The following is a 25,082-nucleotide window of genomic DNA, read 5'->3' on the forward strand; positions in this document are numbered from 1 at the left end:
ACTGTCTGCCACCCAGCCAGGAAAGCAGATACCCCAAAGAGGGAAAGGCTGCTGTGCAAAAGGTTTTGGTATCTTGCAGGTGAGTTTTCACCTCTGCTTTATCACTGAAGCCAAGGCAACATATCTCCTGCCCTATTCAGCAATGGGCTCACCTTTTCCCTGGTCTTTGCCATTTAGACATTTAGAGAAGCCCTTGTTGCCTGTGGCATCCCTCAGCAGATTCAGTTCCAAGCAATCTGCCAAGCCTTACTGCCTTATGCAGCCCAGAAAACCCTTGGACCGCTTTGCTAAAGGGTGGCTTGTGCTGGCTTGTGTTCAGCTCACTGTCTACCCTTTCCCCACCCTTGCTGGACCAGATGGAGCTGGACAGGGGCTGCTCCAAACAGCCCCTGTGCAGGACCCATAGGTTCTTGCAGCTGGACAGGTGGGAGCAAGCTGTGGGAGAGAGGAGGTAAAGGTTTTCTGAAGGAAAACCTGCTGGGATGCAACCCACTGTTGTTCATCCAGTGCAGATAGGTTTGGTCTTGAGGCCTTGAAGGTGGGTTTTCACCCCTAATTTATCAGTTCCTGTGATGAAAAATCAGTGCCCTGTGCACAAGAGCAAGGCAATATGCAGCCCAACAATGAGGATGCAGGAGTGGGTAATGGTTCATGAATAGTTGTCAGGTGAGGTAGAAGAAGAAAGGAAAAGGAAAAAGGCAGATGCTTGCACTACTGAATTCACCCTGGTCTTTAAATCAAAACTGTTCATGTATGGCAAAATAGTTGAGGTTAGAAGACTCATGTGTAGATGGCCCTTTGCTCAAACAGGGTCACCTAGAGGTTGCTGCCTTGCCCCTTTCAAAAATAAGCTCCAGCTCATGTATTGCTGTCAGAAAATATCAGCATTAGATTTCTCATCTCACAGAACTGAATGTTAATGTGCAAAACATTCTTATAGATATTAGTGACTATATAATGTTTTTTTAAGGAGTAACAGCTAACACCTCAGAGATCACACTGTCAAATTTCAAGAATACCCATTGGTTCATTCTATTTAGATATAGTGAACTACCTATATATATATATATATATATATATATATATATGTATTTTATTTTTTGTATAATTATGTAGCATTATAAAATTATATGGCATCATTGGTTTGAATTTCTGCCTTATTCCTACAGAGGAAAAAACCCTAAACACCCAACACTTTTGTTGTCTTTCTTTGCAAAACTGAAAACAAAGAAGGGAGCAGTGTAACTTCTGTGTCACTGAGCTTAAAATGTGATCAGGAAATAACACGATAAGACTTATTTGAATAATAAGATTTCATGGTGTGAGAAAATCTCTTCCAATGAGCATTCTACCTTAACACTTCCTATGAAAGATTTTGTTGTAAGAATCATTCTGACTAATAGAAAAAAAAAAAAAAAGCGGCAGACATAGACATAATGTGATATTTCTGTACATCTGTTTTACTGATTTAGTGATTAGCTGAATATTTGACAAAAGCTTTTGAATAGTATATGAAATTTTAAATAATTTATTGATGAGATATTTTTAATTTCTGCATTTTTAAATTGCCAATACATCACTTGTGCACAAAGTCCTTGGTACAATTCAGATTTCATTAGGGTATTGAAAGTGGTGGTTACATTCCTAGCCATATAATACCATCCTTTTCAATTATTAATCAATATTTCAATTTCTTGGTGTAACTGATGCACATTTTACCCATCAAGAAACTATTTAAAGTATTTTGGTAGAAATTAAATCAAGTGGTTGGCCCTGAGTGTTAAAAGAGGCTATTTTTTTGTCTTTTATTTTTTTTTCCTTCTGTAAGTGTATAATACATTATAATGCCATGCACATTCTGTGATTTTCTTGCAAATAAGTTTGAAATTTTAATGCTTTCCAAAAGCCATAATAGGCCTTTTCTTTATTATCAATAAATATTTGAATAATATATTATTTTTTGTTTTGAGTAGTTTTCAAGGGAAAATTTGGTATCAAATTTCATCCAATCCACCTTTCTGACATATAGAATGTTACAATCTGCCTTAAATAGTTTTACCATTTCTGGACTTTGTACAGAGCAAAGTACTGTGAGAATGAATCAGAACTCAAGATCAAATTTGCAAGTAAAAATAAAATAGTCTTAACTTGAAAACAAATGCTTAAAACCCTTTTTGCCTTCAAGTCACTCTCCCATCTAAAAAAACCCAGAAAGATCATTTGAGGTTTTATATTTTTAAAAGCAATCACTTTATGGTTGAAGTCCTCACTGTGACAAATCATGTTTAGTGCAGACTGAGTTGAAAGGAGAAAGGTGCTAACAGCAGTTTCCTCAAGGGCTTAAGATCTCTTTTCTGAAAATATCTAAAATGCATTAATTTAAAATTCTTGCTAAGCCCTCATTGTGAGGGCTTTCTTTAAACATGTTTATTTAATTATTTTCACAGACACAGTTAAAAAGTTTTTCCCATTTATCTTGAATATTTTTTGACTTTGCAGAAATAAACTATCCAGAAATTTAAGTAATTCTCCTATTTAATAACCTACTTAATAACCATAATTACTAAAATTAAAATTTATTTTTTTAATAAACTCAAGTGGATATCACTGGTTTTGACATCCTTATTTGCTGAAGGATGACCTTTTGCAGACAACAATGTCTCTAGGAAAGCTAATAAGGTATGCCACCCTGCAAGGCCAGTCTTCTTGATACACACTAAAATGTGTCAGTGGTGTCTGATCATACTCAGCCCATAGTAAACCTCAGCTCATAATCTTCATTTATACCACGACTGCTAGTCTAAGGGACAGCACTGCTCATCTGATGTGAGGAAGGGGATATACCAGCATTACACTTACTACATAATTTATTTGCTAGATGATACACGACGTGTTAATGGAAAATGTTGAATAAAAGCCAGTTGTTAAATACTTCATTAGATACAGTTTTGTGGAACAGCACAGTCTGACTGTGATGGTAAGTAGGTGAGCAAGGTACTTAGTGAGAAAAATTTTTAAAATATCATTTCTATGTAACTGTATTATGTGGAATATTTCTTCCAAGAACATTCAGCATAAATAAAGCTGGTGCCAGCTACACTTTTCACTGAAATGACAGATAACCATCTGTATGGTTTGGGTTTTGCAGTTCAAATGTCAATGCTTGCTGGAAGAAATCAACAAATAACTCATAACCTTTACCCAGGTTTAGCATTAGCTTGTTATAAAACCATTGTTCCTGTGTTATGTATTTTCCCATAGTGGTATATGCAGAGAATTAAAAAATAGGAAATCCTAGATAACAAATCAAAGATGGTTTGTTCAAACAAGCTTGTTAAATGATCGATTATAATGCAAGCAGATGTTATCTTTAGAAAAGGTAGCAGGAAATTTCCCAGCATTAATATACTATAGGAAAGAGGAATGTAAATAGAAACCTTTAATAATAATTTTTTTGTGAATCACCTGATTATTAATCCTTAAAATGAGCTAGCAACAGAACAGGGAGCTACACAGACAAAACAATGGTCAAGTTGAGGACATGCTCTTTGTATATCAGAATATACAGAGTTTATCTGCCCTCCCATGAGACTACCTTCTTTACTACAATAGTATCTATTTTATCAACCTTAGTATAAAATGCATCTTTGTATTTTTATCTGACTTTGTATTTAAAATTTGCTATCTAATCTCACAAACATCTTAATTTATCATAATTATGGGGGGTAGGGGATATTGAGTCATCTCACAGGCTTACAGAGACACTTTGAAGACACATGCAGCAGTTCCTGTTTCTGTGAAGAGATAAAAAACATCTGAAAGGGTTTTTTTTTTGACAAGCCTGCTTCTGACATCTACAAATGTTCAGCACCTGCAAAAAAACCCATCCATCTGTCTAAAGGAAATTAAAATCATTCTTCTTGGGACAATCATTGTCATAGTTTGCTCTCAACTACATCTAGGAAGATAACTGTTAGACAGATTCTAAATTGCTGAACTGATAAATGTGCAGAAAATGCCTCACACAGAAGTCAGTGTGATTTCATTCTAAGCATAGTACAGTAAAATTGGTGTGATTATTCTTCATGTCTGCATATCCAAGAAAAATGCTGTAAGTATAATCAAGACCTAGATACAGTAGGTTTTGATCTCATTAAAGCATCAGTAAGTCAAAATATTTCAAGGGTACTGCTCCTTAAATTGGACTATAATAACCATGACAACTTCATTGCTTCCCTTTATGCAGAAATGAAGGTTAATATTCTCAATCACAGAGATGTTTTTAAAGAGCTTCTGCTGTAACAAATTAAGTTAAAGATGATATGTATTGGCCCCCTTCATTTTTCCGCAAGTACTCATTAGTATATTTAAAGATATGGATTTTGACACTTAAGCTGAAATACAAAGTTGACAGATCTTAAACTTCCAATAGGTAGAAAACTATTTAAAGCACAAAGAAAAGTAACACAAACTCCCAGTACAGCCTCTGAGGTCTTTGTTTTGCTTTACAAATTGGATGGCATTGCTGTTTTCTGTTCACACTTGAACACTCAGCTCCAACTTTTTTTGCTGAGTGCAGATAATTTTTGAATATGATATTTTTCTTTAAATTATTTTAAATGTTGAAATATAATAAGAAATGCCTATGGTAATATGGAAGATTTGTGAACGAGACTGTTATTTTCCACAATGTTATTGGCACCACTTAACTCTACATTTACAAGATTGGGACCATGTATTGCCAATATAAGAAATACAAAAAACATTGTGGTCTATGCAGTCTGCGTTTTTCAGGAACTGAAAGGTAGTCAGTGGCAAGGCACAATATTCAACATTTGACATCTTCCCTTTACCTTAGATGAAAAACAAAATTTCCTTGTTCTATCTGTGTTAATATGTGTTTTTTTTCTTTACAGTTTGAGTAAAAGCAAGCTCCTGTTAACATGAGGAGATGCAGACATTGTGTGCTACACCTGCACTCCCTGTCACCAGCTGCTGTTTATGAAATGCAGGTAGATAATGTCAGAGGGAGTTAACCTGCTTTGAATGGCAGCAAAAAACAATGACTGAAGGCTTCAATATAAAGACATGCAGCCATGTCTTCAAGGTCACTGCATGTATCATAAAATCACAGAAGCATAGAATGGTTTGGGTTGGAAAGGACTTTCAGCATGATCTAGTTCCAGTCATCCTGCCATGGGCAGGGACATCTTTCTCTATACCAGGTTGCTTAAAGCCCAGCACAACTTGGCCCTGAACACTTCCAGAGAATCCAGAACTTCTCTGGGCAACCTGTTACAGTACCTCATCACCCTCACAGAAAAAAATTCTTCTTTATATCTATGTCTTATTTAAAAATAATAATAAAACAGAAAACAAGTGAAAACATGTATGTTTCTTATTGTGCAAATGCACGGACAGAGCATGAATTGCATTGCAGACTTAGATTCTTTTATTCATTATATTTTCTCCAACAGATTTATTTTACTATTAATTTTGTTTTAATTTTTTAAATTAATTTTTTTATTAAAAATTACATTTCTATTGTTTTTTTCTACTCATACATTAAGCTTCATTATTCTTTTCTGCTTTACCTTACGTTGTTACCCACATTTTTACCCACATTTTTATCCACTTTCTGTTTTCTTTCACATGTAACTTTTTGAAATGTTTGTTATAGAGATGAAGACAATTCATCTTTCATTTCTTTCAAAAGAAGAGACATTTACACATTAGTGGCTGTATAACACAAGAAATATTTCACGGGCACATCTTTGTACAGAAAATGCTTATTCATGAGATTTTTTTTTTTTCCCCTGAAAGTATCCATTTGGTGAATATATTGATTACTTAGGACTGAATTTTTAAGTAAATCAGAGTCAATGTTGAAAGGTTGAAGGGGCCAACATAGCTTCAAGACCTTTGTGTATTTGACTGATACCTTGATGTGGAATGATGAATATTTACCTCCTTTGGAATACCAGAAGAGACAGAGATAAACTAATATTGTGGTTTTAAAAGAAACAGAAGAAGAAGGAGAAGAAGGAGAAGAAAAGAAGATAATTAAAATAATATTAGGATATGTAAGAACCACAAAACTTCAATGACATCAAAATAATCATCTGAGAACTCACAAATAAAATTACTCTGAGTAACATGGGTTTCTACACAAGAGGAAGATAAGAAAAGTGAAGAAATTGCTGCCCACTAATTTAGTGTCAATGTGCTAACGTGAGCTAGAAAATAATCTTCCCGTTCTTAGACATGTAGACTCACTACATAAGTGCAGCAAGGGGAACTTAAAAATGTCAGAAGGTTTTCAGTAGATTTTTTTTCTCTGTAAATGTCAGTTTTTCAAACCCTAAATAATTTTAAGGAAATATGTATTTTTGTGAATTTTACATTTCAGTTTTGTTCTTAAATTAGTTTTGAAAGGCTGAAGCATCACATTGTCTCTGTTTGATATAGAAACAATTTTGGGTTTGGGTCATATGGCTATTCAAAATTTCTTATTTTTAGTGAAGATAAAAAAAATGAAAACCAATTAATTTTACCTGAAGCTATTAAAGTAAATGTTTTCACCTATCTGAGGGGATGAAAGAAGCTGTTCCACAAGAAGCTGGAACTAAATAGTGATTTGAATCATAGTGGACAAAATTTGATGTAATGGGAGCCACTTTTCATTTAATCTATGGTGGACAAAACGTCACCACCTGATGTGATTGCTGCCTGAGTTTTGGATTAGACCTAGAGAGTGGAGAGCTAGCACAAATTCAATTAGCTGATTTATTTATTGTCAATATACTGATGTTTTTTAAAAGGCATAAATGAATGAAGGTCATGGGTCAGTTCACTACAAACAAGAAATCTATGAGGCTTGTAAATAATGAATGAGATCTACCCACACAATTTTTCTTTGTGCAGCTGCTCACCATGCTCTAGTTATTACTTTCAAACACCTTTTCCAAACAGATCTGTACAGACCATATACAATTTTCTAGGACTTAAGCTTGCTAGCATCTGGATAAATTGTTGCAAGTGACAAGAGTAGGAGAAAAAGGACAATGCACTTCCCGACTTAGATGTTTAAAAACTGGTTATCTGTGTCTGAGCTAGCACGATGATGATTGTGGCCAGGGAGGGAAATGCTTGAGTTTCAGGAGTGACACCGCTCTTCTGAAAACAGACATGAGGCGTTCAACTTTTGAAGAAATCCAAACAGATAATTAATTTTAAATGTCTTACATTTCTAATATTAATCTAAAATACCTGAAGTCAAATTTATTAATGAAAATTTGGCTCTCACTGTAGAGAATAAACTTGTTAACTGTATTTAAAAGTTTTACATGGCTACCTCTTTTGTATCTGTTCATACTACCTAGCTATTCAGACAGTTATAATTACCTCCTCCATAATTTTTGAATATATTCAGGGTGACCTGCATGAACTCAATTCCAGTGTGCTAATGAAAACGATACTGACAAAAACGTGTTCCCTTTGACTACATCTCATATTTTAGTTTTTCCATTGAAGGAAAATAGTTGATACCACATTTATCTATTTCAAATGGATGATGCTTTGACCCAAGTAAAAATTTTCCTCTGAAGTGTTCGTGAAATGTAAAATTAGTTATTACACTTTCATAGTTTAATCAGAGACATTTGTGGGCATACACTGTTCTTTGCAGGAGTGTTGAAGGGGAAACAATGCTGTTGATAACATAGAATTTTATAGTAAAATATCTTTGGGAATTACAAAATTTTTAGTAAATTTTAACTTAAAATTACAAATAAGATCATGGGTTTTTTCTTTGTATATGTATTTACTTATGTTTTTTTCCTGTAGCATTCCAATGCTACTTCATTATATCTCTCAACATGTTGCTAACTGTATTGTATCTTTTTTTTAACAAACAAAATAAATAACAAATTGCAACTCCTGCCGGGAAGTGGTTGGATATATTAGGTTCCTTACATCAGACAGCTTTTATTGTTTGATATAATGAAAGAGTTTCACTGTTTTAAAAAAATGAAATAATATTTTTGGTGTCTCTAATTATCATATTGTTTCATAGGCCACACTAAAAATTATTTGAGACAGGAAAAATATTTAAGTTGCTAATCAAAAATGGCTGTCCTTCCATTATTTTAAAAGAATCAGATCTATATTCCATGAGTAGGGAATTATTATTGAACTAAGATATACTGATTTTATCCCTTTTCAAAAGGCCAAAGAAGACTATTTTTTCTTTAAGTGAAAAAGAAACACATTTATTTATAAACTCACAGATAAATTTCTCCATTTTTTTTCCTTTTACCCAGTTGACTTAACAAGCAAATAAAATCAAGAAGTCTACACACATTCCCCAATGATTTACAAAAGGAGGATATTTTAGCAGAAGAACATTTGAATACTTACCAAACTAACCAGCAGCTTTTTGCTTTGACAACCTTTACAAAATATGGTAAACAATATATTTCAAGGATTTTATAACCAGTATCTGCACCAAATGCATAAGTAAAATGCATTCAGACATACAGCACAAAACATATGCCAGACACTTCTAGATTTTTCAAATACTCATAAATAAAACTGGATTTACATTAGTATCCAATTAGCTTAAAAAGGAAACCAAGCATGATATAAAATTTGAACCTGGCCATTAATTAGCCCTGAATCTAATCACTTAAAATGAACGTTATTACTGTGGTCATCATGCTCTATTTACATGTTCTAATAGCCATGCAAAGTAAAACATTAATTTAACTGCAATAGCTGCTGTGCCTGTAAATTATATCACAAATTACAGTTGCCTGCATTTAGAAACTCTAATTTGGTGCATCTTATTGCACTAGTTAGGAACAAGGAGACAGCTTAATTTTTATGGTTACCATGAAGGAAAGCAATATTCTCAGGCAGTCATGTTTGGTGCATAATTTCTGAAGACTCGTGAATTTCATGAGTCATCCAAACTTGGTGTGAGTTGAGACTTCTTAATTTTGTGCAAGCGGCTAGTCCATCATTGTGCCAAGAGTGACAGTTTTCTTAGCAGTTTTGGTAAAAATCATTTGTCTTCCTATTACATTGTATACCTCCCTGATGATAATATTCCTAGCATTTAAAATTGGCATTCAAGTACAACCAGAGATATTTTTCAAAGGAAGGAAAATCTACCTGTTGGAAGTTCTATGCCTAATCATAACATTTATTATCACATAATTATGAAAAGTTTATATACCTGCAAATGCACAAATATATCCCACAAGAAGACTGTGCAAACATTCATGCCTATCACTAACTTCATTCCTGAAATTTTATAAGGAGATTTGAGGAGAAAAAAAATTTGGAGATGACATACAATTAAAAATCTCAAAAGACTGAAGCTACTGTTTTAAAAGGAGGGCATTTCTCCTTTACAATTGCATCTCCCTAGTTACACATAAAAAACATGACCATAGTAAACAACAATTTAGTCCATTTTATAGGCTATTTTGTTCATGTACTGCTTTATCATTTGTTCAATGAGATCATCAAAACACAGTTTATTCAAAATACTCCAATGAGTGATTCAAACAGAATATTTAGAGGACCATTTATTCCAATAAGTTTGTAGTGCCCCAAGACTATGTATTAAGAATACTGCTTTTCATAAGATAATAAGGAACATTAACTTATCCCTGTCAGGGAGGAGAAAACTTTCCTTTTACAACATAAAATGTTTTATTTTAAAAACTGAATAAAGCTAAACTTTTTTTAAAACTCTGTATATGTCAGAATACTCCTCAGCTGCAGCATGGGTGTATTTCCTACAGAATATTCTGACAGAATTTTTAAATTAGAGGAAGAATTAGTAACTTTGTTTTACAGTAACTCTGTAACATCCTGTGCACTTAGGCAAACAATATTGTCACTGCCTATAGCCCTGCAGTGAAAACACTGGTCAAAAGTGTTAATGAGAAGGATGGAGGTAAAGACAAATAGTCAAGTAGAAAAGAGTAGGCAGTACTGTGGTTTTCAAAAGGATTAGTTGGCCTCCCATGGGCTTATCCTTCAGGTGCTTTCCTCTACCTCTATGCAAATTACCTGTATTTATCAGCGAGGAGATACCCCTAAAAGGTGGAGCTACTGGGAAATGTGAGTCCTTTACTGGTCTCATGTTTGAGCCACGGGATTGGTGAGTAGGGTCAGAACTGAGCAGCTGGCTCTGATCCTCAGCTCAGCTCTCTTGCAGTTCATCAAATCCTCATTTCAGACATGAGCTCAGATTGCAGGTATTACTGCTTCTTCCTAGACAAAAAGGACAGATGAATGGTGGTCGATTTGTTTGGGGTTTCTTCCATTTTTCTTCTTACTTTTAAGAATAGCCAGGATGTTCATTGTTATTAAATAGTTGTAACTTTTTCTATAACTATATAGAAATCTTCAAAAATGCCACTGGTGTCTATTAAAGCATTTATAAATATACTTCTGTAATTTGAGGTATATATAAATTTTAAACACATTCTTAATTCCAATTTCTCTACGCAAATTGAACCTCATTTGTTCTTATTCTGCATTTCCTAGTAAGTATAGTAAAACAACCTGATGAAAATCAACATTTAGGTTTATTTCAGGGGTAGGAGAGATACTGTGACTTGCTGTTCAAGAATTTAGCTTATTTTCCATTTACTCTGCTAATTATCTGAGACATCTAATCAAGTTTAGCTATCTAAGTCAGAAATTTTGCATGTTTGTGCATAGAAGAGAAAACAAAAACCGGAGGCAAACATGCATTTGTTCACAGACCTGTGAACTTCTTTCTTGATCTCCATTCATTCGAGAAACACAATATCATGGCACTGATGTCACAGCAGATGATGTAAGCATGTTCTCTCTTCTGCCCCTGCCCCTTAATCCTGGTGACAATGAATTATGTCTGTGAGGGAATAGATTCAGATTTGAATCAGGATTTTTGTTTGGTTGCATATATTTTAATCTTCAGTGAAAGGGTCTGTTTTTATCTCTAAAAAGCTCATGTACTTTGTACAACACGAATTTACTTTTTTATAAATGCTTCTACAGGGTGGTTCAGGAACCTATCCAGGCAGGTGGGGAATATTGCAGAAAGTGTTACACAAAAAAAAAAAAAAAAAAAAAAAAAAAAGAGAAGACCTTGATGCCTGAGTCTCTCTGGGCTGAAAATGTCTCTTACTGTGGCAAAGGCTTTCTAGGTATGTCAGGTGAAGTAGGAACCATTCAGAATGATGTACTGTCATCTGAAAAGCCAGTTTTTGAATCTCAGCTGCTCTGCTGTGGGTTCCTTTGATGGATGAAGGAAAAATGTGTTTCTAAACCTATTTTTCCTACTGAAAGAAAACAAAATCATAGCATCGTAATCAGCAGAGCTCTGTGTGATGGTGAGACCTGCAGTTTATCAGCTCTGCTCACATGAATAAGTATCACTTCAGTCAATGGGGATTCTTATAAAGGCAATCTGCAGGTTTGGAGATAAATCAAGCAGCTAAAGAGGCATTAAAAATGTGCAAGGATGGCAGAAAGATACAAGCAGTTTAGAATATATTTAGCTAGCATATAAAAAGAATGGAGCTTGAAGCTGACATGGTTTTAATATAATGAATGCTACAAGTTTCCCTCATACTATCACCTCAGTGAGATGGACAGGGAGATTTAAAAAATGGTGTTGAAAATGAAAAGCTTTCGATTTTTTTTATTTGGCTTTGAGTTTGCTCTTGTCATTTATGAGATGGCAGGTGAAGCACAGGGAGCTATTAAAAATATAAGCAAGTCTTGTCCTTTTGAAATGGAGTTGGATTTTGACAGCAGTGTCACTGTTGGTAGTGAATAAGAATAGTGATTTTGTTACAGGTATAAACAATAAAAATAAAACACCCAAAATAAAACCAGTGGTTCCCTGTATATTGTAGTGAGAATATTTAAAAGATTAAATAATTACAATGTATCACAGGTACTAAACCTACACTACTTTTTTCATACACAACTTACTGTATTTAATATTAGAATTTCTTGTTTGTTTAGGTAAAAAAGGAGATAATCAAAGGAATTATTTCTCCTGTATTTCCAGCGTGTTCTTACATTTTAGCTAGAAAGAAATGTAAATCTTGAAGATGAGGGGAACTTTATTTTCCACTGTAAACTTCATCTGGTTGGGAGCTGTGACCATGCCCAAAGTGAGGGATCTGAGTAGACTGCAGAGGGTTGTAGGGGTGAGTGTCTTTCCAAACCTTAAAAGTGTAAATGTCACAACTGACTAAAGACATTAGAGAATGCTAGTATGAAAAGCAGTTAACAAATTTATTGTTTAATGTGCAAGGCAGCATTCTTAAATGTCATAGAGAAATAAAATATGCTAGTGAGCCATATAAATTCCTAGTGCAGCTGTACAGCCCTTTGACAGTTGAACCAGGATTATATTCTCCCAGTTGCCATCTAGAAAAAAAAAGGTTTTCTTTTACTTGTAGTAAACAGAAGGAGACATATATTAAGATGGATATCTTGGGGGAAACTTCTGAGAATTTAACTGTGAACCATGCTGTGAGGCCATGCCCAAAAATAATCACAAAACTGGTACCCAAATAGAAATGTAAAAAACCCCAAAGTAGTTTAGACAGATGAGCAGCTCACTGCATGAGCAGTGTATGTTGTTTAATTTGCTTTTACTGAGTCTGTTAACGCTGCCTTTCATAACATCCTCATGAGCAAAGTGGTGTAAAGATCAGGTGAGTAAAACGTGCAATTGATTGAAAGCTGGTTGAGCAGCCAGGCTTAGAGAGCTGTGATTGGTGGCACAAGTCTGGTCACAGGTCAGTTTCTATTTGCGAAACCAGGGGTCCATAAGGGGACCGCTGTTGAATTATACCTTCATTAATTACTTGGATGATGGTACAGGGATGATGGACCTAGATGATCTCTAAGGTCACGTTCAACTCAAACTGTTATATTATCCCATCATTTTACGATTCTGTAGTCTAATGATTCTGTGATTGCTTCTCTGATGCTATGAATTGTGCTGTCGAGCTAAAGAGGACCAGCAATTTTCTCAGGTGCACTGGAAAGAGTTTTTCCAGGAGGTCAAAGAAAGTAATCATTCCAATCTACCTCAAAGTTTGCCCAGAGAATCTTGGGGGTCTGAATTTTTGAAACTACTCAAAACACATCTGGGTATGGTCTTGAGCAAACTCATCTACCTGACCTTGCTTTCAACAGAAGATTGAAGCAGAGAATCTCCAGAGGTCCCTGCTGACCTCAACATTTCTGTGATTCTATGTCCATTGTCAGACAAACTCTTTATTCTAGCACATTCTTCTCTGTGACCAGATGCCTTTAATATGCTTACAATGTGTTAAGGCCACAGGCATTTAAGAGTTGTTTTTTTCAGTATGCATAGGGGGTTTTTTTCAATCACAATACCTCAGTCTTCACCAAGACTTTCAAAGAATAATAAATACAATAAAATGAGTCTTTTAGAAATTATGGATGAGTATTTCCCTCTGGTATTGTTGATAAATGTTTTCTAGTAGTTGTAAAGATCACTCTTCTGTGCGGTAGAGGGAGGGTTAAAAGATGTATCTGCAGTCCTAGAAGCCCAGGAGATGTTCTTGACACTGGGCAGAATCACACTGAATAGGATGATAAAGATGTAAGATTCCTCACTACTGCTGTCACATTTCAGAAGGAGTAGTTTCTGTCTGTGGTGTCCTCTAAGCTATCAATTCAAATAAGGTTGAGTTGTGAGGAAAATTCTAGACAAAAATTAGTGAACATTGATAAGTGAAGAAGCAGTAAGAGGAAGAAGAGGTGCTGAGGGGTACTTCATAAATATGCTCTAAGTCAAATAGACTTACTTGAGAAGATGTGAAGCTTTCTGTTCCTATAATCATGAAATGAAATAAAACCTGAAGAATCTGTATTATCTTTGATTCTTGTGCTTTGGAAAGCAAAATAAATTCCCTCATAAATGTTAATTCATTTAAAAAAAAACAAGCACTTTTACTGTTTAGATAATTTAGTTTCTCTATGCATGGACAAAACTTGAATATATGAGTGCATTCCTACAATAAAGCCAGTCACAAAGAAAACAAAGGTATAAATTATTTTTTAATATTATAATATGGATATTTTTGTATGTGTCTGTGGGCAAATGCGGTGCAGCTTGGTTACATATGCATTATTTCAGATTTTCTATGCCAAACTGATAGAAAGAAAAATGTCTGTTGATAAGACAAAAGGTCTTGAATTAATTGTTGCACTCAGAGAACAAAATCCACTAGAACACCACAGTACTTTCACTTTCAAAATATTTTTTTTTTGTCTTTATAAAAAAAGTTATCACATAAAAGTGCTGCAGAGTAAAGATCAGCCTCAAGTGAGGTGGAATTCCACACAACAATCCACAGCAACTTACTGATTTTTGGTCGCCCTTAGCTGAATTTATATTCATTCAACTTTTGACCTTTTCCCATATTCCACTGTTTCTAGAGGTCTTCTTGAAAGTTCCTTATTTTAGCACAAGATAAATTATTATCATGGTATATTAAAAGTACTGTAAAAAATTAATTTTTGAATGTTCAAACTAATCATTGCAAAAGTGGAAAACAAGCAAAGTTTCCCTTGACACTAGAAAATATTTAATTATTGCATGTAGCTCAAAAGACTTGTTAAGTCTAGGACCTTATTTTACATAAAGTGAGAATACATAAGGATTTAGAACTTTAGCCAGAATAAATTGAAATAAAACTTCAGTCAACAACATGTATAAACAAAGTGCCTACTTCAGGAATTTTATGAAAAATTCTGATGATCATTAGTTTATAAATTATATTTATAATATAAATGAATCATCTTTTGCTACCTTCTTGAGGAACTGAAAGAGAAAAGAAAGGTGAATTTTCTGGTGCTATTCCAAGCACATCACAGAATTCAGATTCAGTGAGATTACTAGTAGATTACAGTGAGATTACATGTAGCTGATGAAAGATGAAACATATGATAACAAATTATGTACACAGGAGCCTGTGCTTCTATTTGGGCTGTGTTTTCTTCTCCTCTCTGAAATTAATTAAGACACATACTGGGGATATTCTATTATTTAAGTGAGTTGCTTGTCTTGTGTCTTGTAAAATGAGGGAAAAACAAGCATTTATTTCTAATCCTCTCATTTCAAATTTGTTTAGTGAAAGTCAGAGTAACATGTTTGTGCCACCAAGAAAATTGGATATATTCAGTCCGAAAGGGCAGTTTCCAAAGTGCAGCTGTTTATTATCTTTTATCTTCTATCTTACCTCTTCCCATTCACAAATTTCCTACTTTTCTTTCTTTTGTCCACAGTTTTATCCAAGAAACAGTCTCTACCTGCTCACTCAATTGTGTTAAAATTCAGCTGCAACATGCATGAGATTTGTGACCTTGTATTATTAAAAGTGGTAAGACTAAACACTGCCTATGTACATATATACTCTATTTGATTTCTATTCCTCTTCTCCTTCACTTTATGTGCTTGGTAGCCACTGTTGGTCACCATTTGTATTTCCTTCCCCAGAAGAAGATGTATTAGAGATAAAAGTTTTTATTTTGATCTTTCACAATGTGAAGAGGGAGGATCATATCCACAATTGTTGCAAAGCTAATAAGCTTTAGGTGAGGAAAGCTCCAGATGCCTGAGCAGCAGGTCCCAGGAACCTTTCCTCTTCCCCAGCTGGGTTGTTCTCCTTGGGAAATTGAGAACTCCCTGGGAGACTTATTTCATATTGGACACAGTGTCGTAAGTTGTTGCCAAGGCTTTCTCTTCCTGCACTGTCATTTTTGGATGCTGAATCCTTTAAGCTGTACAAAATCCATGTTTACTTTCCTGTCTTTTGGAACAAAGTTCAATATGGCCACTACTGCACAAAGGAATGGTAGGAACTGACAGATGTGCCCTAAATTTTCACATAGTCACCAATATCCAGAAATGCCTATACTCCTCTGAATAAGATGAAATCTGAGGAATGTTATCCCCTTTCTTCCTCTCCACAGCTGCTTCTGTCCTTCAGGGAATGGCATGTCAGCCTCATGCAGGCTTCTTTCCAGCAGCCACTCATCTGCTGCTTCCCCTGCTCCCTAATGAATGTCTTTCTCAGTTTCTACAGCAGCCAATTCCAACCTTATTCCTGAGCAGCTGAGTGAAAATCACAGCAGGGCAAAGCTGAAGTCAGCTGCTGCTGGCATCAAGGCCATCCGGGCAATGGGACATGGAGAAAGATGGAAAATACTGTCTATGTTTAGGGCAGCTGCTCCTTGCTGGCATGCAGCGTAGTAGGGCCAGGGCATGTTTGTACACTCTGTGATGACTGTGGGAAACTCAGTCTATCCCAGCCAGAGTAGCCCTTTTACAGCTCTTAGCACTGTAGAAATTGTTTGGTTTTTTCAGCCTGTGAATAAAGTTAAAGGGTGTTGAATTTATTTCACTATCCAAGACTGTGTTTCACTGTCATCTGGAAGGAAACCCCCTGATTTTTTACAATGGAAAAATCATTTCTCGATGAACTCATAACCCTAAAACTCCCCATCCCCATATTCTAACTTCTTTGTTGCATGTATTCCAAGTATTGTGCTAACCGTTGTAAAACCTCCACCTTGAACAGGGTTGGCCTATATAGCTCTCAGGTTTTTATATTAGAGCTGGATGTTCTAATGAATTTTTTTTCTGTGAAGGTTATAAGACTCACGAACTTTATGAGTCATTTCTTACCTTATTTACGTGCACTTCTTTACATCTCTGTGGGGATAAAAGCATCTCAATGTAACCACTTGGTCAAAATGGAAAACAACTTGAAAAGGAAATTAAAATTATATATATACAGCTATTCAATATCCATGCGGCAATTTAAAACATCATAAAAGAAATACAGAGAACCACAGAATCAGAGGATGGTTGGGGCTGTAAGGAACCTCTGGAGATCAACTAGTCCAACCTCCTATGAAGCAGGTTCACTTAGAGCAGTTTGAATGGGATCACGTCCAGGCAGGTTTTGAAAATTTCCAGAGAAGGCTCCAGAACCTCTCTGGGCAGCTTGTTCAAGTGCTCTCTCATCCTCAAAGTAAAGCTTTCCCTCATATTCAAATGGACCCTCCTGTGTTTCAGTTTGTTCCCACTGCACCATGTACTGTCAGTGGTCACCACTGAAAAGAGCCTGGCTCCATCATCTTGACACCTGCCCTGAAGACATTTGTATGCATTGTTGAGGTTCCCACTCAGTTTTCCCCAGACTGAATAAGCCCAGCTCTCTCAGCCTTTCCTCATAAAAGAGGTTCTTCAGTGTCCTGCCCATCTTTATACCCTTCACTGGACCCTCTCCAGTGGTTCCTTGCCTTTTTTGAACTGGAGAGCCCAGAACTAGGTACAATATTCCACACATGGCCTTATTCAGGCAGAGTAGAGTCACAGGATCTCCTCCCTCAGCTTTTTGGCCAGAGTCTTCCTAATGAACCCCAGAATAGCACTGGCCTTGGCCATCAGGGCATGCTGTTGGATCATGGTTAACTTGCTTTCCACCAGGACTCCCTGCTTGACAGAGCTGCTTTCCAGCAGGCCAACCTGCACAGGTGCATGAGGTTTCTCTTTCCCAGGTGCAGGGCCCTACATTTTCATTCCTTGGACTTCACTGTGTATCTCTCTACCCACGTCTCCAGCCTGTCCATGTCTGTCTGAATGGAAGCCAGCTACTGAATGGTCCACCAGCCGCTCCTCCCAGTTTTACATCATTGGCAAACTTGCTGGGGGTTCACTTCATCCAGGTCATTGATGAATAAGTTGAGTAAGACTGGGTCCAGAACTAGCCCAGGGGAACACCGCTGGCTACTGGATTACGACTGGATTCTGCATGACTGATCACACCCCTCTGAGCTGTGCCATTCAAACTGTTATCAATCCACCTCTCTGGCCACTCATCCAATCCTCACTCCCTGAGCTTGCCTATGAAGATGTTATGGGAGACTGTCAGAAGTCTTGCAGAAGTTCAGGTAGACAATGTCCACTGCTCCCCCATCATCTACCCAGACTACCATGCCCTCATAGAAGGCTGTAAGATTCATCAAACATCATTTCCCCTTGGTGGATCCATGTTGAATACTTGTGACAACCTTCTTTTTCCCCACGTGCTTAAAGATGACATCCACAATGAGTTGTTCTATCACCTTTCCAGGACTGTGGTGAGGCTGACTGCTCTATATTTTCCTGGGTCCTCCTTCTCTCTCTCTTTGAAGGCTGAAGTGACATTATCTTTCCTCCAGTCCTCAGACAAGTCCCCTGTGTTTCATGACCTTTCAAAGATGATGGAATGTGGTTTAGCAATGACATTTGCCATCCTCCTCAGCACTTGTGGGTGCATTCCATCAGCACCTGGATTTGTTGGTGTCACGTTTTCACAAATGATCTTGAACCCAATCCTCCTTGACCAAGGGAAAGTCTTCTTTTCTCCAGACTTCCTTGTCTCCAAGGTCTTGGATTCCTGACAGTTGGCCTTGCAGTAAAGAGTGAAGAAAAGAAGGCACTCGGTAACTGCACTTTCTCTGTATCCTCCATAATCAGGGCACCCATCTCATTCATCAGCAGGCCATTATTTTCCCATCTTCCTTTTGCTACTGTTGTACTTGAAGAGGTCCTTTCTGTTTTCTTTGACATTGCTTGAAAAATTTAATTTCAAATAGCCTTCCACATTACATCCCTGACAACATTTTTGTATTCCTCTCAAATGGCCTGTCCTCTTTTCCACATTCCCTACACTTCATAATACCAAAACTTCATAAATACATAACAACAGAAAAAATAATTGTCAGGGTTTAACCCCAGCCAGAAATTAAATGTAACCCAGCCACTTGCCCACTCTCCCCCAGTCAGGCTGAGGAGAGAAAATGAGAGAAAAGTGTCAAAACTCACGGGTTGAGATAAAGACATTTTAGTAGGTAAAGCAAAAGACACACACACAAAACAAGGAATTTGTTCACCGGACCCCACAGGTAGGCAGCTGTTCAACCATCTCCAGGAAAGCAGGGCCCCCATCATGTGCAATGGGGGAAGACAAATATCCTCACTCTGAACATCCTTCCATCCTTCTCCTTCCCCAACCTTTATATGCCATATGGTCTGGAATATCCCTTCAGCTGGGGTCGGCTGGAGTCAGGCTGTGTCCCCTCACAGCTCCTTGTGCACTCCCAGCCTCCCTGCTGGTGGGGTTGGGTGAGCAGCAGAAAAGGCCTTGACTGTGTAAGCACAATGCATTCCTGTAAGCACATGCTCCTGTGTTGATTACACATTTACATTTACACATTTACACTGTTTAGATTACACATCCAAACTACAGTCCTGTACTAGCTGATATGAAGAAAATTATCAAGCCATAACAAACCTACTTTTTGGATCAAATGAATAATGATTTACACTTTTTTGATATAATAAATAGGAATAATAAAAAGGTGGGAATTAAGATATAAAGCATAAATTTAAAATTATTTATGTTACATTCATTTATGCTATTGAATGCTTGTAATGGTACAAAGGTGCAGGTCTTATTCCAAACAGACGTTCTTTGATTTATAAGTTTGAAGGAGAATAGTACTGAGCACAAATAAAAAGCACTGAAATCTGTTGAAATTAAAGTTTAGTCTCTTACACTTCTTTACTTGAAGTTTAATCTCATATCTTAGGGCTAAATGTCAAACAGATGTGAAAGTCTCCAGATGTAAGGCAGGAATTTCTGGAGTTTTTGCAAATGATAAACATTGGTCATAATTACTCCCGCTTCATTTAAAATCTAAGAGCTACTTTGAATAAGCATTGTCTATCTGTGCTCTCAGGAGCTGGGGGAAAGGTGAAATAAAGACAATAAACATATTTAGGGAAATCTGGCTGATTACTAGAATAAACTGTAAGGCCAAAAAATAGAGGTAAAAAAATTATAAACAAGTGATCTACTGCAGCACATTAGATAGATTTCTCTGAAAACAAAAATATATCTTGCAATATTTTAGCATTCAATAAATTATTTTTAACAAATGCTAAATTGTGCGTGAGCTACAACATGACTCCTTATGACATGAAATTGTAAAGCTTTATTTTATTTTTTTTCCCCACAAAGTCTGCAGTCCTGTTGACTTTAAGTCTTAGAAAGGAAAGTAGTCAACGGCAGTCCATATGTTGGGAGGCTAGGGTCTACTGGAGAATCTCTGGGGATCAATCCCAAGCCTTGTTTGACAGCTTCAGAAGTGACTGATGAGAGGGGGGGAAATGTAATATTAATGAATTAACAGACAACATTGAATAAAGAGGAATTTTGAATACCAACGAAGGGAAAAAGGCACACAAAAAATATAGGACTTCTGGTACTGTGCTCTGGTTTCTGCTGGCTCTGAGGCAAAATGTGTCACACTGAGTCTTGATATTTGCTGCAAAACGTTGCCTAGAGAAGGGATAAGAGAGGACAAAAACTATAAGAACTACAGAAAGGGACGTATACATAGAGAAAAGGGTGATAGAGATGGGAGTAAAATGATTTATGGACACAATCACATAAGGTAAGAAATACTCTGAACAACTCATGTGCAAGAGGCATGGATTGGATGCGGCAGAAGGGTGAAAGGAGAAATAGCCTCTGTGTTAATACATTTGTGCCCTTTCTCTCTCCCACTCTGCTTTCCATCAGATGGAACAGAGGACAGTGATCATTATAGTCTCTGCAAGGAAACAAAAACAGATAATAACCAGTTTCCTATATTGTTGATTATGGGTAGAACAGTGAAATGGGCACACAATGGCTGTATAAGAGATTTTAAATGGCTGCATCATGTAGGAGTGGGAGCTGCACTAGCAGGAACCTAAATTGTGAAATACAAAAGCATATTGACTATGAATTGGCAATGTATTCACTGCAATTTAGGAGAGCATCGACTTTTTTTCTCCTTATTGCAGCCAAATGCAACAGGACAAACAGCCATCTGACTTGTTAGGGATTAATTAATACCTGTGAAGCCAAATGGAGTCAGCAACTTTCAGCAGCTTTGGAGGAAGTCATTTAATGAAGTCACAAGCAGATGAAACCGAGGCTCCAGACAAAAATTCGTTATCCATTGAATGCTATGCAACCTCCCCTTGAACTCAGCTAATTTCCCTCAGGTTTGTGCTGTGAACTTGGCACTTTTCACATCTATCAGCCAGCACACTGCGCCTTTCCATGACAATATCATAATGTCAGTTCCTTTATCAGTGTGTTAGATTATGAAGTAATCTACTTCCAAAATTACACCTAAGAAAAGAGTCTGTTTTAATTCCTGTATAATTGCCTATCTGGTAATTGTGGTCATAGTCATATTAGTCACTTCTCATTCTTTTCATATACTACTTCTTTGCATTCATTGTAGTAATTCTATAACTTAAATACATTACTGCTATAAAAAAAAAATCTAAAATTATATTAATTTCTCAGTGCCAAATGAAGTTATTTCTATTTCTCATTCCTAGTTTAGCTTTTCAAAACTATTTTGTTAAAGATGAAAGTAACTCCTGCAAACTGAATATCATTTATAAGTAAAACTGAAGCTATATAGATCATTTGATGCTTCCAATTTTAAGACTTTTTCTGACTAAAAATACTAGGACACTTAAAAGATAGAAAATTCTCTGAGGATCTCAAGGGATCTGGTCTGAGCAAAGTAGGGTAAGTGTGAAAAGTAGCCTTTACAAAGATGACTGGTCTGATGCTCATAAAAGCGATTCATGTTTCATCTCCCAAAGCAATAGAAACACCTTTCTCCTGAACATCCTCAAAACAGCCTCACGGCCAGCTCAGCTACTCTTGCAGCTGAGCTTTTCACTACCTCTATTTGTGCTAGACTTTCAGACTTTTTGCCTCCAATCAATCACCTGGCTGTGGAACAGAGAATTCGGGTCACCAATATGTGGTTTCATGGTTTGTGGTTTAACACATAAATGGCTAATTCATGGTTTGATAGTTTGTCAGGAAATAACTGGAAAATAAATTTCCTGGGCTTCACCAGCTAATGTCATTTTACATGAAGGAATTACAGTGGCACCTAGAAGACAAACTAAAAAGACTAGAGGAATTATAAATGGATAGCAGAGAAGAGCTGAAATAGAACACCTCAGATTTTTCACTGGGTATGCTTATTCTATCAAAAAAGATCCTTTTTGAAAATTCCAGTATCTGTGGGGTGGGAACAGACATTAACTTTTCAAGGCAGGAAAGAAAATACAAAAATTTATTTTGTGCAAGGGAGAATCCACATGAGAACCCTGAAACTATATTCCTCTAAGGCTGTTGGCTAAGAAAATCCTACTTTCCTAGCAATTGTTCTGCAAATCTAGCAGCTGAGGAATAATTCTGCCACTGTTTTCAGTCCAGCAAAATAGCTGAAATCTGTAGCATCTATAACAGACAAGACTATTCTCACTAAAGTAATTATTTCTTAAAGAGGAGTGTATTTTTATTATCTAAATGAAAACACTTCCAAGGAAAATGATATAACTGGCTATTTTATTTTCTGGATTAATGATGAAAATAAATTTTAAGTGGAGATTTTTTTTTCCAATTTAAAGAAGAAATAAAAAAATTCAAAGAAAGAGCAAATAACAAAATTAGTGTTCCATGTTTATTTTATTTTGACTTGGCTTGATTTTCAACTGAGCTTCCATGATCTTCTGAATTTTAGCTGAATTTTGCAGAGCACTTTTTGGTATTTTATTTAATAGAAAATCTATTTCAGATAAAAGATACTGTTTAGTATAAGAATAGCAATTCAGACTACAGAAATCAAATCATATTTAACTAGATCAATCTTAAACTGGCCTTTGATTAAACAGTTACCTAAAAATTTATCACTGTTAAAGTCTAAGTTTATCCATATAACTATAAATGTCTTTCATTTCTTAGACTGTAGGCAATGAATCTAGAAAAATTGCATTAATATTACCAAGTTATGCTCTTTATTAAAAACCCAAAACACAATGCAATCATATGCCAGCTGTCTCTATTTCAAACTGCTCATACATCATACCTAAACATTCTCAACTGAGAGACTTACACCACAAATGTATGTGCTGGTCTGTTTCATTTTATACATGTTTGAACTAATTATATCAGCAAAAGGTCAAGCTGCAACTTTCCAAAAAAAAACAAAAGACAAGACTTAAGCATTCTAGAACAAATGAAACATACAAATGTAATTTTGCCCCCCACACCCTCATCTCCCTGAGGATGGAAAGTAAGAAGATAATTTTCTTTGGCCACCAGCCAAAAAGCTAAACCAAAGTTCATCATATTCAAGATGTAAAGCAATAAAGCTTTATTAGTATTGAAATATATACAACAATAATAGTAGACCTAGGAAAAAGAACCACAACAGTGGACTTCAATTCCAGTCATTTGAAATCTTACTGCATTGAGGAATGAAAATAAGGTAAATTCTTATAGAAATAATAATACTCCACTTTTGAACAAGTCCAATTTTAGATGGTTTGAAGAGATGATTTATAAATTCAGTTTCTAAACCAATTTCCTTTAAATTGTGACTATGTTAAATTCATGACTAGAAGAAAAGATTTTCACTCAGATCACATTGGATTAAAGTGAAGCGTTTGTCAAAAAACTGAGTCATCAACAGACAGCAGACACGAACTTACGTTAAAAGAAAAATAATAATAAATTTGGTGCTCTGTGGTTCAAACCACTCTCCGGTTTCTAGAGCCAAAAGCTTATGCCTTTCTGTATGATCTAATAATGGCTATTGTCACTGGCAAAATAAATATGCTGAACTAGATGGATTTGGGATTTTATCCTTATGATAATTCCTGGGGTTTGGGGTTTTTTTTATTTCCATTTGTATGCATTTTTTCACTATGCAGCCAAGACCTTAAATATAGATAGCCAGACATTAAATTGGATCATTCAAAACAGTGATTTAAACACACAGAGAGGTTCAGGGCTCTATGAACAGAATAGGTTTCTATAACATATATCAGACCACTCTCATTTGCTGATAAAAATCTGTACGCTCACTCAGAGTTGCAGAACCTTCCTCCCTGTCATCCGTGGAGGTAGATGTGTGAGTGGAGGAATGGGGACACAAAGGAAAGTGAGCCATAAGCACTAGTGCTGCTGCTTCTCTATTTGTCAGGGATGTATACTTACATACTCATGCACACAGCTGGAGTATCCATCCTAGGAAGTTTTTATTACTCCACATACCTTGGTGCCAACAGCTTTTCTGCCAACATATTTACTACAACCCTAGTGCTCCCACATTAATTCTGTGTTTCATTGCTGAGATTTGGTGCAAGGGAGGAGATGAACATTATCAGGCACGACTGTGTGTTCTCAGATGAACAGAGATGTGACTTCTGTTTGTATTTGTAAACTTAACACATCCGAGTAGGATTTGTCTCTGAAAAGGTAAAATAGTTTTAGGGTTTTTTTAAGAAAAGTGTTTTATAAGTACGCTTGTAGCCAGTTTATAGACTTACACCTTTAGCACCATTTCACTGGGCAGCCTGTGCTGACTTCAAGTAGTGTTGCACTACTAGGACATTAACAATGCCCATTTAAGCCTTAAATCATGTAACTGAAGACATTCCTTGAAGCTTCTTCTCCATTAGTGAAGAGAGCAAGTGATGTTCCTCGCACTACATAGGAAATAAGCCATATTCCTGTGGCACTTTTCACTCTCTTTGTCTCAAAATAGATATGAGAGGACATGAAGACTGTACCCATGAAAACCCTACCATAATGTTAGGCAAAATAATTTATTTTGATCTTTTATGATCTTTCTTGCATTTTTTTTTGACTTTTAGTTGGGTACAGGGGTGTTCTGAGCAATGTGGTGGGTTTTATTTCTTCCAGAAATAAACATTTGCAGGATTACAAATGTATTACAATACTGTAAAGGGGTAAGGTTTTTCCATATGCTATTGTTGCCTTTTTCCCAACCTGGAAATGTAACTTGAGATAAATTTAGTAAGGAAGTAATATAAAAGAGGATCTTAATGAAGGCCTTCCTGGGCAGTTATGGAAATATGT

General features: G+C 36.1%; 1 long non-coding RNA gene across 3 annotated transcripts; it reads left to right on the forward strand.

The window, feature by feature from the left end:
* The first annotated feature begins 5 nt into the window (after positions 1 to 5).
* LOC111922976 (uncharacterized) lies at positions 6 to 22,645 on the forward strand. 3 transcript variants are annotated; one of them, XR_002860850.2, is made up of 4 exons: positions 6 to 79; positions 4,917 to 5,012; positions 15,346 to 15,440; positions 20,963 to 22,645. It is a non-coding gene; the product is annotated as an uncharacterized LOC111922976 (long non-coding RNA). The 3 variants fall into 3 exon arrangements; XR_002860849.1 differs by lacking the exon at positions 20,963 to 22,645 and having other exon boundaries at positions 15,346 to 15,451; XR_015286210.1 differs by lacking the exons at positions 15,346 to 15,440; positions 20,963 to 22,645 and having other exon boundaries at positions 4,917 to 8,626.
* Positions 22,646 to 25,082: the final 2,437 nt, after the last annotated feature.

This window comes from Cyanistes caeruleus, chromosome 4, assembly GCF_971803275.1.
Source record: "Cyanistes caeruleus chromosome 4, bCyaCae1.hap1.1, whole genome shotgun sequence".
Classification (NCBI taxonomy): domain Eukaryota; kingdom Metazoa; phylum Chordata; class Aves; order Passeriformes; family Paridae; genus Cyanistes; species Cyanistes caeruleus.